This window comes from Sapajus apella, unplaced genomic scaffold (genome assembly GCF_009761245.1).
Source record: "Sapajus apella isolate SASKATOON/1434 unplaced genomic scaffold, GSC_monkey_1.0 scaffold34, whole genome shotgun sequence".
NCBI lineage: Eukaryota > Metazoa > Chordata > Mammalia > Primates > Cebidae > Sapajus > Sapajus apella.
The window spans coordinates 1,749,355-1,764,009 of record NW_022436974.1 but is presented as its reverse complement, the minus strand read 5'-3'; positions in this window follow the sequence as shown (position 1 = coordinate 1,764,009).

The window sequence follows — 14,655 nt, the reverse complement described above, 5'->3', positions numbered from 1 at the left end:
TAAAAAGATCAGTGGTAGGCTGCGTGCGGTGACTCACGCCTGTAATCCCAGCACTTCGGGAGACCGAGGCAGGCGGATCACGAGGTCAGGAGATCAAGACCATCCTAGCTAACACGGTGAAACCTCATCTCTACTAAAAATACAGAAAACTAGCCAGGTGCGGTGGTATATACCTATAGTCACAGCTACTTGGGAGGCTGAGGCAGGAGAATCACTTGAACCCGGGAGGCAGAGATTTCAGTGAGCTGAGATAGCACCACTGCACTCCAGCCTGGGTGACAGAGTAATGCTCCGTAACAAAAAAAAAAAGTGGTTGTCAGAGATTGGGGAAGGGGAGAGATAAAGACAACATTTTTAGGGCAGTAAATACTCTGTATGATAATACCATGGCATAAACTATGGTGATTGGGTCATAATGATATGTTAATGTGGATTCACCAGTAGTAATAAATGTACCTGTGATGGGGGATATTGATAATGTGGGAGATTACGTATGCATGGGGGAAGAAGGTATATGGGAAATCTCTGTATCATCCATTCAATTTTGCTGTGAAGCTAAAACTACTCTAAAAATATATATATATTTTGAAAGTATCATTGTGAGTCAAAATAATCATGGTTAGGGATGAGATTAAAACATTAAGTAGAATTCATATTATGCAGGTACATGTAGAATATGTTAAAAAAAATTAGTTTGATCCTAAATGTAGTGGGAAATCTTTAGAAAGATTTATTTGTAAACTACTTGGATGTTCTAGTGTTCTATATTGCTATAATTTCTGTGACTTTTTTTTTTTTTTAGGGAGTCTAGGTCTCAGGGAATTTCAAGTCCCTTGCTACACTTTCTTATCACTTTTACAGTGATTTAGTACTTATCATTAGCCATAGCATTTAGTTAGACTAAAAAGTTTTCCTTGCACAATAATTATTGAAATCAAACTGAGGAGAAGGATAACTTCCGAGTAGAAATTGGAAGGTATTTTCTAATTATGTCAGAATCATCCTTAGCCAAAGGCATAAATGCCTAACATAAGAAATCTATGAGTTACCTCAATAGATGTCTCTCTCTCTCTCTCTCTCTCTCTGTGTCTGTGTGTGTGTGTTTTTCTCTTTCCCCCCATACCCTTCTCTATCTCATTTCTGTATCTCCATAAATAAAAAGTTAATAAAGTAGAAAATATGCAAAAACAATCTTTCACAATACTTACACTTCAAAAAATTATCCCATGTAGAATGATTATATTCAAATTTGGAATAACAGCAAAGCATTAAAATATCTTGAAGCTTTACAAATCTGTTTCTTCAACTGAGAACACTCTCTTGACCTCTAGAACCAAATTTCCATCTCTCATTTGCACATCTCCAAATATTATGTCTCACCCTCGGACTTCTCAAACTCTATATGCCAAAAACTGTTTTTTCCACCAAGCTTAGTTTTTCTCTTGTCTTCTTAGTCTCATTTGATGAAAGAAATTCTGAGGTACCCCCAATATTTTCACATAAGATTAAGGAGGGAGAGTCAGTGAAAATCATGGAGAAAGAAGGGACAGTGAAAGAGGCAGAGAAGAAGGAGGAAGCAGTGTAATCACAGCACCCTGCTTAGCTCTGCAGGGAGCAACACTTACATAGTCATGATCCTGGAAGGCTTACTTTTTTGAGCATTCAAATCAGCTTCTAGAATGTCTGACTATAGTTACAAGACAATATATAGCTTATACTTTCATGTCTACTGCAGGTGGATAGTGGAAGATGATCCGGAAAGGGAGAGAAGACTGAAGATGCTAAAAGCCGTATTTATAAAGTGGGAAGAAATGAAACAGCACTGAGTTAGAAAAAGCAAACTATTTGAAGTATGGATGTAATGAGAAGAACCTGACCAAGAAAAAATTCAAAGCTCATCCAGTGGGGAGTAGAACATAGAAAGAGGAGAAATAAAACAGGGGCGTGTTCTTTCTCATTTTAAATCCTTCTACACTTTGATTTTTTAAAAAAAATATGTACAGTATTTACTTTGATATAAGTAAAAATTGTAATTTAAACAGTGATTCCAAAGCCTTGGTCAGAGGTGTATGGTGGGGAGAATATAAAATTAAATTAAATTTACAAGGCCGAATAGTCTGACCCAGAAATTCCTCTTCTAGTAACATTCCCTAAAGAAATATTCAGAAATGAGGACAAAGATTTATGTACAAGGATATTTGCTACAATATTAATCATAAGAGTAAAATGTTGGAAACTACCCACATAATAAATATATGGAAATGATTTAAATAAATCATAATTTATCTATAGACTGCTAACCAGCAACTAAATCATTTTTGACATTATTTGAGATCTCTTATAACGTTCATATCACATTATTGTGCTAAGTAAAAATGAAGGATTAACAAACTATGTGTATGTTGCACATACACACAAAATTTAGATACCCAGCAAACATATGGTCCAAGGACAAGAACATTTCCAGACAAAACTGAATGTATGTTTTCTATGAACAAATCCTCCCTAAAAAAAAAACTTTTAAAATTGTACTTCTAAAAGAAGAAAATAACGGTTACAGAAAGAAAGTCAAAGATGAAAATGCAGTGTTAAACACAGTGAAAAACTTGGAAAAATCTAAAAGGATATTCATACTGGACTTTGAAATATATGTAATTAACATCCTAGGGGTAAAAGTAAATATAATTCAGAAGACAGAGATGAGTTGAAATGTTCTAAATTCTTTTGAGAAGAAGGCAAAAATATTTAGACATTTTAAAACGTACATACTAAAATTTCTAAGCTAACTGCTGAGAGAATATAGAGCTTATAGTTCCCAAAGTAGTACAGAAGCAAAAATGGGATGAGGCAGAAAGAACAATTTAACTGGGAAAAAGGCAAGGAAGCACCTGCTGCCCATTATAAGAATTAGACACACCTTGGTTATGAAAATAAAATGCTGCCACCTGTCCTCTGCTATTCCAGGATCCTATCACCCCCGCACTCGTTCCTAAAGAGCCCTCTAATAGAATAGCATCTCCTGCCGTATGAACCACTCCTAAGCCTTTCAGCTATCTGTTGACCCCCTTCTCACCTTGGAAAATGGAGTAACCATTGGAGCCTCCCAGTGAACAATGTCAGCTAATGGGCCTAACTGAAAGTATGCCCATGCATGGCCTTGAGCCTTTTTTGATTGCTTTCTCCACAGTTATTCATGACAGTTTTGTCATCTCCATTTCATTCATGAGAACTGGCTCTTCTTCACAATACTCAAGAGCCATCTCAGCAACATATTAAAGCAATAAACCTGGGCCCAGGCCAGAGTGTTGAATCCTATCACAGAAGAAAGCTCTCGTATCGTCACTCTCGTTTAGCCAGCTTTATATTTTGCTGCCATCCAGCATTCTCAGGGTTAACTCCTCCTTCTTGCTAGTTTATATTAACCAGGTACTATAGGATTTGGGGAGTGTATAATCTCTCTCCCTTAGCAGTCCCAGCACTTCCCTAGTTAGCTTATGCTAAGACATAATATGATCTATAGTCTGGTGGCCAGAGGGGAAGTGAGGTCAGTTTCTGAAAAAGTGAGAAAAGGAATTGTCTTACAAGATATTGACCTCATTTGATGAATTTACATAGTCTTCAATCAAGGAGAGGGCCTGTATCTTCCACAGGAATGTGTGGGCTATTTCTGTAGGTCCAAAGATTCAGGAAATTTGGAGATTCCCAGGTTTCAAGTGCTTCTATTCAGACATCCTAAGTGTCAGGTCCCACTTCCTACTTATTAGGATGCTGATTTTGGCGTAAGAGCTTTCTCTGAAGTTCTGTCACTTTACAAATTTACACCTTTTGGAAGAAAATATAAATTATCTCTGTCATTTTGGAGTAGGATGGATTCTTAAATAACACAAAAATACCCAGTACACCATTTATTCACTTCTGCTGTATAGCAGACACACTTGACAGCGATAACTTAAGCATACACCTGCAAATGAGCCTGTGATCTAAGAAGAATACGTGTTCAGACCTGGAGATAAGGAATCCGGGAGTGGACAATCCAGAGATTCATTCCTTACTTATAAGAAACATCTGAACTTTCAGCCATTCCTGTGAAATGCAGGCTGTAGAGGGAATCAAGGCTCATTGTTTTGGATTAAATGAAGGTTTCCAGGTGGAGTTTGCCAGGGGTATGGTGCTATGTGAAAATGCTGTGTAAACTGTATACTTTTAACAAGTGGTTCTGTTCTCCTGTCCAGTATGCTTCCATGGGACTGCCCAGGAAGTAAGTGGTCCCAAATAAACCCCGTATTTTATTTGCTGGCTCTAGGTCTCTTTTTTGTTCTTTTAAACCTGGTGCCATCCCTACTGAAGTTAATAGGAGTCTGGCATAACACCTGCTTAGCAACAACAGCAAAGGAAAAACTAGGAAAGTTATGACACTAACAGCGCAGTGTGTTGAACACTAGCATCCAAAAAGATATGATCAGTTCTAATACATCAAACCTGCAAAGGTGACCTTACTTGGAAAAAGGGTCTCTGCAGTTGTAATTAAGTTATGAATCTCAAGATGCGAATATCCTGGATTTAGCTTGGGTCCTAAATCCAATGACTGGTGTCTATGTAAGAAGAGAATGGGAGGTTAGAGACACGAAGAAGCACAGAGAAGGTCACATGAAGAGGGGGGCAGAAATTGGAGCAATGCTGCACAAACCAAGAAATGTCTGAGGCCACCAGAAGCTAGAATAGAGATGTCAACCTTAAAAAAAAAAATCAGAGAAAAATATCTCCTAATATGATGAGTTTATTCAGAAGTAAGCAAAAAGGATTATAATTCAGGAGGTACAGCTGTGGCAAGCCATAGGCACATCTGAAATGGGGAGGGCAAAAAGAACCTTTTATTGGCAAAAAGATGTTCATGAAAGGTGCTTGGAAATAGAGTTCATTGGTCCTATAGGGTCAAACCTATATTTGGCATTAGTGCATTGGTGGAGATGCCATTACTGGGCGAGTGTTCTTTCCAGAGCATCTTAGCTAAATTGCTGCAGTCCTTAAAAAATAATTTCTTGAGGGGTTATTTTAGAAAGTCCTTGAGAAAGTCCTTACCCTAGACATACAAGCATAAGCTCTCCTCCTTCATGCATCCCCAGCTCCAATTTGTTTGGGTTTGACAAAATTGATTTTATCCTGGTATTTGCAACTTTTACAGAGTAATGAAGTGAACTCTCCCCTAGAGCCTCCAGAGAGAACCAACCCAGCCAACACCTTGATTTCAGATTTTTAGATACCTGAACTATGAGAACATGAATAAATTAAGCCACTTCATTTGTGGTAATTCATTACCCAAACCCTAGAAAACTAATACGGACAGTATTTTAAGTAAGCCACTATTGACTGGATTTCTTTTTTATTCATGTGAATCTGTATATAAGTATAAAGTACATTATATTTCTAATATGAATTTTTACAAGTATCCAGGTCACAGACCTTTTAGAACATACTTAGAGAAAAACTGATACACAGCACAGGTAATAGCTGGGACTTTTAGTTTCAAACTAGAACCTCATAAAACAAGGAATTCTAAGAAAGTTGGCTTTATAAAGACAATGCCTTTTATAAAAGCAAAAACGACAAATCAAGGCATAAGAAATTAGACCCATATAGGAGAATTCCTGGTATCTTTTTTATTCTAATCCTCTCCCTGCTCCACCCTCAACATATCCTGGAGCAGCACACACATGCAATGAGCTGATGTGAGACACCTGAGCAGTGGGGTCAGTTGCCTTCATTCTGTAACTCTCAGAATGACACAGCTGAATTCTACCCTAGGCATCCTTCTCCATTTCAGCTCTGAGCCATAAGGAACACCGTCCTGGAACACACACTCCACTTCTCCTACCAAACATTGGCTTCCAATTTTAATGCTTTCAGGAGCTCAAAGGTGAGTCGACATATCACAGTAGAGGAAAATTTTATCACTGGCCTGGTGAGGAATAACTTAGCACTTAGAGATGGCAAACTGAACAATGTTCACAAACATTTTAGTTCATAAAAATATCACTTTAAGTGAAGCTATCAGTGAATGACCATTAGCAAATTGGAGACTTCCATCTGGTATTTACTGAAAGGTAACATGTCATGCACTGGCCAAGAATACAATTCATAGGGTGGAGGGAAGTGGGAATAAACTTAGATGCAGAAGGGCTTGAGATGCAGTCACTACAGAGAAGAAGGAACACCCAGCCTCCCCAAGTAACAGTTGTGTTCTTATGCTACCCTGTGGCCCTGCTTCCTGCAGCCATTATGAATGCAAAATAACAAATGGGTAAATGTAAGGTAAATGAATGTGCTTTGGTCAAGAAGAGGCCAAGGCAGACATCCATGCCAGTGGGACTCAGCGAGTTTGGAGCACAGGTGCACAACTTCATTTGTTATATAACCTGCTTCGTATAAGCTCATACTTGGCTTGGTGCCACTGTTGTATATAAAAGATATAACTGCCCTGCTGATGCTGTACATATGGCTTGCGCCCAGAGGGAGAGAGTGAAGCTACTGACCCTGTAAAGGAGAGCTGGCTGCCTTGCAGGCCAGGGAGCGCAGCTGTAAGCATGCAAGTGGCAGGAGCGGCAGAGCCGACTTCTGTGAGGGGCTGCAAGATAAAGGCAAACAGTGTAAGAGAGCTGTTGATGAGAGAGCTGCTGAATAAAACGATATTTTACTTGCCTACAGCCCCTGAATGTTCTTTGAGCTCTTTGTCACCCACCCACCCACTCGCTTTGGACCTCTGCATGGGCTGAAAACTAACCTTTGGTGTAACAGTCAGGAATAGAGAAGGAGAAACAACACTTTCTAAAAACAGAGAGTGAGTTGAAATAGAAAGATTAAAACTTTGAAATTGAAAGCGGAACAGGAGAAAAACAACAAGTGGAAATTAAGAATGAACACATAAATGCAAATAAAGATGAAGGAGTTTCTAAATAATATAAAACCAGTGAAAGTAAAAATAAAGGTAAACAGAATTAGTGGGTCAAGGACCATAGAAGTAAAGGACAGAGACAGTTACTGTTAAAAGCTAAAACCTAGAAGATAGAAAGTAAAAGGTAAAATGGAATCAGGGATTACAAAATGTGAATTTGTGATAAAAACCACACTAAAATTAAAAAGATTGGAGAAATGTTTGTGATAAAATGCATACAAAATGATTTGTAATTAGATGAATAGGTGAGAAAATATTAGAAAGGGGAGGGGGAGGTACAGAAACCACAAAGAAGCATTCACACACAGGCCCCTTGCCGTTCATTGTGCTATATGATACCATTGTGTTTTTGCTCTTACTACCATGAGAAATATCCTTCTATCTTCTGTACCTGGCTAATGTCTCTATATCATTCAAAACGCATCTGAGGTAACACTTCCTTCAGGAGGCAACACACACACACAGACACCCTGTCTGCCCAAGCTAGGTTAAACACTTCCCTGTGACCCAGCTGAGCCCTGCATGTACCTCTAATCAATATTTCAGTCTTGCCATTCCTTCTGCATACACTTACTTTGCATTCTTTGCTGAACAGAAAAAGTCATATTATAATCTTTTTCCCTTAGAGAAAAATAATAAAAGAAAAAGCTTTATCAAATTCTGGAGGATTTTTGGACTAATCTATTTGGCATGTGTTTCCTGAGTTATTCAGTCTGTTCCAGGCTCTGTGCTAGGATCTGTGACGACAAAGATCAATAAAACTCAGTGTCTTTCCTCAAAGAATTGATAATTATGTTGGGGGATTGGCTTAATAAGCAAAAATTACACCAGAACAGCACCAAAGAATGTGAGTTTTACACGTTTCAGTTAGCTCATCTTAATGTCATATCCACAACTTTAAATCTTTCTACACTGGAAATGCTTTCATTTTCTGTTTTCAAAGCTACCTACCTAAGTGGAATTTTGAGTTTCCTTCAGTTACGATCTTACAACACAGTAACAGAAACAGCAGTCTCTTTGAGCCACCCTTGGGTAAAGGGTAGCTTGGTGTAATGCAAAACACTTAATTGCCAGGTACCTTATTTCACCCTGCACTGACCTGATTTGCTGAAGTTGCTAAGGGCAACTAGTTTGTAAATTGTTAACAATTTTAAAATGCCTGTGCCTCTGAGCACAGGCATACCCAGCAAATCTCCATAGTTTATCTACATACATAAATTCTGTTTTATGAGATGTTTCTTGGACTTGTTTTGTGACTAAAAAATCAATAATATAAATTTCAAAAAAATGGTTCTTCAAGAAAAATAAAACTCTTCTTCCCCACAGATTGAAAAAAAGCTTACCAAAGGACCGGAATTGATGAACAGAGCTATCATATCAGTGCTCACCAGCCTGCTTTACATTGTCTTTGGTAGTTTCATTATTTTTTTGCATAACAAAAAATACTCCCTCCCATGATGGCTTTAATAGAAGAACTACAGATTTTTAACATAGGAATTTACTTAGGATGATTATTGGAAAGGTATACAGAACTTTTTTTCAAGGTACATTAGTATACCACAACCTCTTCATGCTTTAGGTGATTGGCATCTATCAACATTCATTCTTTTTTGGAAAGAGAATTGAGAATAAGACGCATATCCTGGGACTTAGGAGTCAAAAGGAGTAGTCCAGATTCTATGTCTGAGTGGTTTAATTTAGACAAATTGCTCAACCTATCCGTCCCAACTCAAAGCTGGATCTTCCATTTAAAGTGCAATAAAGATCACATGGGGTTACATATATAAAACTGTGTAAATCAAATATTAATTCACAAACATAAGAGGCAATAGCCACAGCTGTCATCTGAGTTAAATGGTAAAAAGAAACACAGTACAATTCCCTACTTCCCTAGTTGGAGCAAACTTTACCCACTGGCACAATAAGATGTGACTTCAGGGCCTCAAAAAAGTACTATTATTTCCAAAATATTATGAACAAATTTCTGCTTATTAATGACATAAAGTCCTTCACTTGAAGGCAAGGAGAAAGGAAGAAAGAAAGGACATTAAAGCAGGAAGGGAAGGGAAGGAGAGGGGAAGGGAGGGGAGGGGAGGGGAGGGGAGGGGAGGGGAGGGAAAGGATGGAAAAAGGAAAAGGCAAGGGCAAAAGGCCTAAAGGCAAAAGGCAAAGGCAAAAGGCAGGGCAGGGCCCGGGCGAGAAAGGGAAGGGAAGGGAAGGGGTAGAGAAAGGGAAGGGAAGGGGTAGAGAAAGGGAAGGGAAGGGAAGAGGAAGGAAAGAAAAGGTACAGGGAAAGGGAAGGAAGGAAGGAGAAACCTTTTATTCTGTAATTAGAAATAAGATCAAAACAATAATGTGAAAATATTTTTGATAATAAAGCTGAATCCGGAACACCCTAGAATAAACAAGGTAAATATATTTAATTTAAATACAAGAAGGAAAGAACTAATAATAACGTAAATAAATCAAGAAAAATAATTGCTCAAGCCAAGTAAAAGTTCAGTTGTACAACAGGAAGAAGTTATTTATTATAAAAATAATATATTAAGGTATAGCAATGACGAAAATCCATCTCACAGTATAAGGACAAGGTAGAAGTAAATTTAGGCTGAGGACAAATCTGACAAGTTGGGAATATGTAAGAAAAAAGAACCAGTATCATGCATATGTGCCAGCATCATTCGCAACTTGAAGGAGAATTATCACACCATTTTACAGATGGAAAAAATAAGGTGTAAAAACTATTATAACTTGTAAAAACTGTTGTCATTATTTCTTTGAAATACCAGCTGTCATGCTGGTAATATTTCCTATGCCCGTATGTTTTTGATTCATTGACTGGAGATGTTAATCTCAAATTTAATGTTTTGAGAGCTGAGTTAATATTTAAGCCAGTCAAAAGTGACTATACAATTCTATTGTCTGGGTCATGGGAGTAAATGAAATCAATAAATTTTCCCTGAATTAACCTGGGGGACAATGAACTTGCTTCTAGAAAGAAAGTGGAGGAAAAGGCTATATCAAAATATTCTCAGACTCCAGGGATGTGGTGTTGTGTTCCAACAACTGAGAATTGTTTTGGATGGTACCCTAAACCTAAGCTCACTTCCCAGGTGCCCACCTGATGTCAAACACAGCTTTGCTTCAGAAGAGGCAAATACAAATACCCTGTGCTTTAAAAGTCTTATTATGAGCTTAGGGAATTCAAAATGTTCACATATGGAGTATGGGAGTGAATAAAAACTATAAATAGCCTCATATCAGAACGGAATGGCTTTGATGTAAAACAGGTTTGCCATACACTTAAGAAAATCCTTTCAGCTTTTGTATTTGAATTGTGAACGTGTTCCATTTTTCCTTAGGTCTAAACCAAAGAAAGTGATCTAGTGAAAAGTTATGACCTCCAGGAGACCAATATTAGAATATAAGACTTCCTGAATGGAACTAATTACTAGAGAAAGGGGCCTCTGGTGAGTTCGTTGTGTCTGGTCTCTCAGGAAGTAGCCTGTACCACCCAGAACTTCTAGTCAGGCTCTCCCTTCTTTTCTCTTCAGTCAGATCATTTAATTATAATCCTGGCACCAATAACCCCCTCTGAACAACAAAGTACAGTTCAGTGAAAATAACTGTTAATGAACAGCATGGAAAGCATGATCACGTTGATGTATAGAACTATTTGATAGTGAAATGCATCAAAAACTCTTTCACAGAGTTGTAAGCTAAATTAGCTGTATTAGCTATCTATTGCCATATAACACTGTACTTTGAAATTTAGCAGCTTAAAATGACAAACAATTAATATGTTACAGTGTCTGGGTCAGGAATATGCGTGTGAGTGTTGCTCAGCTGGGTACCTCTTGAGTTCTCTCACCAGTTTACAGTCAAGCTAGCTGCCAGCTGCGGCTGATGCCTTTTCTGAAGATCTGAGGCAGGTTGGCTGTGGGGGTGAGGTGTCTACTTCCAAGTTCACTCACGTGGGTATTGAAAGCCCTCGGTCCCCTCACCACTTGGAACATTCCACAGAGTTGCCTCGCAACACAGCCCCTGGCTTCACTTAGAACTAGTGACCCGAGAGTGAGAAAGAGCAGACCACCAGTGGAAGCCATTGGGTCTTTATTTTTTTTGAGACTTAAACACTTTGAGGCAACATATCATTACTTTTGCCATTTTGTTTATTAAATGTATGTCAATATATCCTACCACACTCAAAAATGTAGAGATTGTATAAGGGTGGGAATATTGGGAGCTGGGGATCATTTGAAAGTCATCTTAGAGATGGACAGAGAATTCTGGAACTCAGTAAACAGACACAGTCTTTGTTTAAGAGACATCACTCTCTGGTTTAAAAAAAAAAATACCTATTATATACCACTTCCTAATGGTTAAATAAAGTAATTCCTTTATATTTCTTCACATAGAATAAGGACAATTGTACTGTGATGAGACTATTCTCTAGATAATTTGCAATTTTCTCCCACTTGTTTTGTTTCTGATATGAAACCAGTCAATTTTATATTCGATACAACTGAGGAGGTCATCCTGGGAAGGAACACAGTGATAGAAAGCAACAGATTTACGACTAAAGTATGTAATGCTATGGAGCTAAATTCCAGAGCATGGATCTTGTGAGAAAGGAATAGTTGAACTAGAGCAGTAATAATTAAATACTGTTTTTGAGCATATAATGAGCCTTTCTCTCTCTCTCTTTTTCTTAAGGCTGATGATATAGTTATATTTTTTTAGAGTAAATTTACCTTGCTACAAAAAGAACACTTTAAATAAACAACTAGAAAAAGTCTGGATGAATTGACAACAACATTCACTATAATGGTGTCTAAATCGTGATGCTACAGATAATTTTAATTTCTCTGGTCTTCTTTATAGTTTGTAAAATTTTTTACAACATAAAAGTATACTTTCATGCTACATATTGATTTTGTAATGAAATAAGAGGCAGAGAAAACTCTAGAATAAAAATTTTGCCAAAAATAGATGTTTTCCCACTGAACTTTATCATCCATTCCTAGGCAAATTTTATTCTTTATTTCTTAATATTGAAGACTGTGGTGTCTACCATGAAATACACACCAGCGTACTCATGATCTCTCCTCCTCCACCTCACCACATAGATTGAGTCTGTGTATTCCCTCATGTAATTACTATCTATTGTGTCTCTTTTTCTTATGTGGAACACTGGACACATACAAAAATGGAAAAGGCATGGGCTCTGTCCTGTGATGTCCATAATCCATTTGAGTTGACAGACATATAAACCAGGAGTTAAAATATAGTGTACAAAATATTTTAATTTAGGTATATACAGGTATATATCTCTGAGCACAGAGAATAGAGGTTCTAAATTTGTCTGGAATGCAGGAAGGTTTTATAGAGAATAGGATATAATCATATTACTGATCTTCCTGTACTTCAAGTATAAGTTTCCTCTATCTTGAGTCAGATGGCAAGGAAATAGCTTGTGCAAAGGTATGGAAATCAGAGATAGCATGACATGAAGAGAAAGCAAGTCATTTTTGGTGTGATTTGAGTATAATGAGTGTGTGCTTAAGGGAGAATAAGGACTAAAAGTGGAGGAAAGTGGAAGAAAATCTGTAGAAAACACAAATCAGATAAAGAAATGGTATCTAAAATATATAAAGAATAGTTAAAATTCAACTAAAGAAAACAAGCAACTCAATTTAAAAATGAGCAAAGGATCTAAATAGATGCCTCATCAGAGAAGATACACAGATGGCACATAAGCATACGGAAAGACACTCAACATCATATGTCACTAAAAAATGCAAATTAAAACAACAAGATACCACTACACCTATTAGAATGGCTGAAATCCAAACACTGACAACACCAAATGCTGGCAAGGATGTGGAGCAAAAGGAAATTTTACTCATTGCTCATGGAAATGCGAAAGGTACAGCCACTTTGGAAGATACTAGAGCAGTTTCTTACAAAATAAAATATCATCTTACCATATGATCCAATCATGCTCCTTGGTATGTATCCATATGAGTTGAAAATGAACATATACCCCAAAATCTGCACATGAATTTTTATACCCACTTTATTCATGATTGCTAAACTTGGGAAACAACCAAGATGTCCTCCCGTAGGAAAATAAATTTAAAAACTTGTATAACCACAGAATGGACTATTATTCAGTGATTAAAGAAGAAATGCACTATCATGCCACCAAAGGACATGGAGGAACCTTAAATACTTATTGCTATGGGAACAAAAAAAAGGCAATCTGAAAAGTTTTAAATCATACGATTGCAACTATATGACCTTCTGGAAAAGGAAAAACTATGAAGATAGTTAGATGAGTAGTTGTCGGGGTTTGTGGAGAGGGAGGATAATGAGATTTTTAGGGCAGTGAAACTGTAATTCTGTATGACCCTATAATGGTAGATACATGTCATTATATATTTGTCAAAACCCATAGAATGTATAACAGAAAGAATAAATCCTAATGTGAATGATGAAATTCAATTAATAATGTATGAATGCTGGCTCATCAATTGTAACAAATGTCCCACACTAATTCAAGATATTTAAAATAGGCAATACTGGTGAGGGAAGAGGGGGATATGAAGTTATCTCTGTAGTTTTTACTCAATTTTTCTATAAACCAAAAACTGCTAAAAAAAATAATAAAGTCCTTTAATTTTTTTAAGTGGAGGAAAACGATGAGTGAAGTGGTTGGTATGGATATATAAGAAGTTTTGCAAGCTACTGTTATGATCATTTGTTTCTTTTTTTTTTTTTAATTGTATTTGGGCTCTGGGGTACATGTGCACATCCTGCATCCTGCAGGATTGTTACATAGGTACATACATGTCATGGTGGTTTGCTGTCTCCATCCCCCAAACCCTGTTGCCTACATCGGGCTTTTCTCCCGGTGTTAGCCCTCCCTCTCCTCCCTGTCCTCTCCCCCTGCTGTTCCCCCTCCCTTCCCCTCCCCCTCCCCCCGACCTAGCCCTGTGATTGTTGTTCCCTTCCCTGTGCCCAAGTGTTCTCATTGTTCATCACCTGCCTATGAGTGAAAACATGCGGTGTTTGCTTTTCTGTTCTTGTGTCAGTTTGCTGAGAATGATGGTTTCCAGGTTCATCCATGTCTCGACAAAGGACACAAACTCATCATTTTTGATGACTGCATAGTATTCCATAGTGCATATGTGCCATATTTTTTTGTCCAGTCTATCATCAATGGGCATTTGGGTTGGTTCCAGGTCTTTGCTATTGTAAACAGCACTGTAGTGAACACACGTGTGCATGTGTCTTTATGATAGACCGATTTATAATCCTTTGGGTATATACCCAGTAATGGGATCTCTGGGTCAAATGGAATTTCTATTTCTAGATCCTTGAGGAATTGCCACAGTCTTCCACAATGGTTGAACTAATTTACACTCCCATCAACATGATCACTTGTTTCTATGTAACAAAACACTCCAAACTTGATGGCCTGGAAGCAAAGTTATTTCAAAATCTGTGAGTTACAAAATGGGCAAGGCCCAACTGCCTAAAAGTCATATGGTGATATTCAGCTGGTAGCGAGGCTGGAATAGAGGATCAAAGGCTGTTTCTTTTATATATCTGGTACCTTGGTTGGGAAGGCTAGAAAGCAGGGCTTAGCTGGGCCACTCTTCCTCTCCTGGTTCTTTCAGGGTTTCTCCAGCAGGATAGTT